The 2,284-nt window shown below is 40.2% G+C and overlaps 1 long non-coding RNA gene across 1 annotated transcript; it reads right to left on the bottom strand.

The window, feature by feature from the left end:
- Positions 1–717: 717 nt before the first annotated feature.
- On the bottom strand, positions 718–1,941 carry LOC5572685. The gene is made up of 2 exons (XR_002499794.1): positions 1,842–1,941; positions 718–1,787 (listed from the first exon to the last, which is right to left on the bottom strand). It is a non-coding gene; the product is annotated as an uncharacterized LOC5572685 (long non-coding RNA).
- Between the last annotated feature and the right edge of the window lie 343 nt (positions 1,942–2,284).

Raw genomic sequence — 2,284 nt, 5'->3', positions numbered from 1 at the left:
ATTGTTGTATTGGTCGAGAAGAGTCCGATTTTGTGTGACTTTATGTTGGAGAGTATAATTTTGTTTTGTCATTCAAGCTATTTTGAAACCTGAATCGTCTCTGCATAATAAGAATCTCATGTTATCATAAAAAAATATTATAAGCTGTAAATTGAATAGTCGTTCCTTCAACTTTAGCTACTTACAGAATAAACGTCAGTACGGCTTCTCCAGACGAAGGCATTTCGATCCACCGACGAACCCGCCATTGCTGTACCGAGAAGATTAGAGTATCAGGCGCACTTCAGATTCCATTCACCCCCACCTTTGTAACAATAACATCCAACAGTTATGACAAAGAATGGCGGCAAACAAACTGTGCTCATCACTCATCACGGGTAGAAACAGGCGTACCGAATAAAGTATACACCGGGGAGAGTTCTCAATGGCTCTCAATAAGCGCCGCACAAACACAAATAGCCTGCGCCTACCTTTGGAGGAAAATGCTAAAGTTCGAGCCGCGATAATTTCCCATTTTCGCCGAAGAAAGGTAGCGAATGCTGCTTCTGACGTGTAACGATTCGTCGGAAACCAAGCGGATAAGCTTCTCCACATTCTGGGTAGTATTCTTCCCGGGTCACTGGCGGATCAGTGACGCTTGACGGAAATTTACGGGAGTGGATTGATTGTGCGAACAAAAATGGGCATTTCATAAACTGATAATAAGATAGGCATGTCTGTGAGATATGTCAAGTGCATAGCGTAGTATTATCTGATTTACATAATTAATCTTATTCACTATGTTATTGTTTGATTCGACTTGAGGTTCTGTTTTCTATCTTACTGCCTGTTTTTTTTTCATTGTCAGTTTTATTACTTCATTGTTACTTATTGTTTGTCCCTTAGCCTAGTTTTGTCCATTGTGTCTTCTTACTTTTTTATTTTAATACTACTTCGTGCTTCATAATCTCACATTTTCTTCTTGCATGTTTAATGATCTGCCTTTTTTCAATTGAAGAATAGATTTACTCCATTCAACCAAATCTTAACTTCCATTTTCCTACGCATGATTATAAAAATTATCGCTATAATTAAAAGATTCAATTAATGTGAAACATTTGCAGGGTGAGTTAACCGAAAGATCCCAATGTTTCAACTACTATTGATTCTTAAATCTTCCTTCACCCTTAGCCCCAGATCGGGACGAATGTCCTCTTGCAGACCCTCTCCCCGTCGCATCTCTACCTCTTCCTGTCTTCAATGGTGGTTTAGCCATCACAGGCTCCAATGCATTCAAACGGTCCGATGGATGCTCTTCAAAACGAATAACTGTAGTTCTAGGATAGGCAATGACCCGAGTTTCCTGATGCTGCGCTATCTCATCTGCACTGTCGGTCTCTTCGTCCGACGAAGATTCTTCCGCCATTCGAGCCTCTTGCGATGGCTGTTCCTCAATGGGAACCTTCATAGCGTCCCAATCGAAAAGATCCAACAACTTACGATATGTTTTATCCCTGGAACGAACAATGTCCTGATACGACGCCTGCCGATGAACTACGAGCACTTCGACATCCCTGGCACAATCCGGTTCGGAGTGCACAACGTTAGTGGTCCACTGATCATCTTCGGAAAGCGACTTAAAGTATCTGACAACGGATGGATGCTGATGGATGCTGTTGAGGGTCAATGGCTGTGTTGGTGCTGGATAAGCTAGACAACGTCCACGGCTCTGCCTCACGGAAAGACCAGGTCGACGGCTAATTGCAGAACGTTGGAGTCTTTTGGAACATATTTCCTATTATCAGCCACTTTAAAATACAAAATCCATCAGGTCATTTAATTTGCAGTTATTATACACTTACTTGGAGTAATTGAATAATTGGAATGATATCAAAAACAAAAAACAAGAAGAACAGGACAATGAATAGAAATCACACAGTTGATCTCAACATCCATTACAAGTGTACCAATAGGGCCCTAACTATCTCAAAATCCATTCCAAATCCAATCCAATTCCAATTCAAATCAATCTAAATCCAATCCAAATCCAATCCAAATCCAATCAAATCCAATCAAATCCAACCAAATCCAATCCAAATCCAATCCAAATCCAACAAATCCAATCCAAATCCAATCCAAAATCCAATCCAAATCCAATCCAAATCCAATCCAAATCCAATCCAAATCCAATCCAAATCCAATCCAAATCCAATCCAAATCCAATCCAAATCCAATCCAAATCCAATCCAAATCCAATCCAAATCCAATCCAAATCCAATCCAAATCCAATCCAAATCCAATCCAA

The sequence above is a fragment of the Aedes aegypti genome, chromosome 2 (genome assembly GCF_002204515.2).
Source record: "Aedes aegypti strain LVP_AGWG chromosome 2, AaegL5.0 Primary Assembly, whole genome shotgun sequence".
In the NCBI taxonomy this organism is placed as follows: domain Eukaryota; kingdom Metazoa; phylum Arthropoda; class Insecta; order Diptera; family Culicidae; genus Aedes; species Aedes aegypti.
Note: the sequence above shows the minus strand (reverse complement) of the source record. Positions and strands in the feature narration are given on the sequence as shown.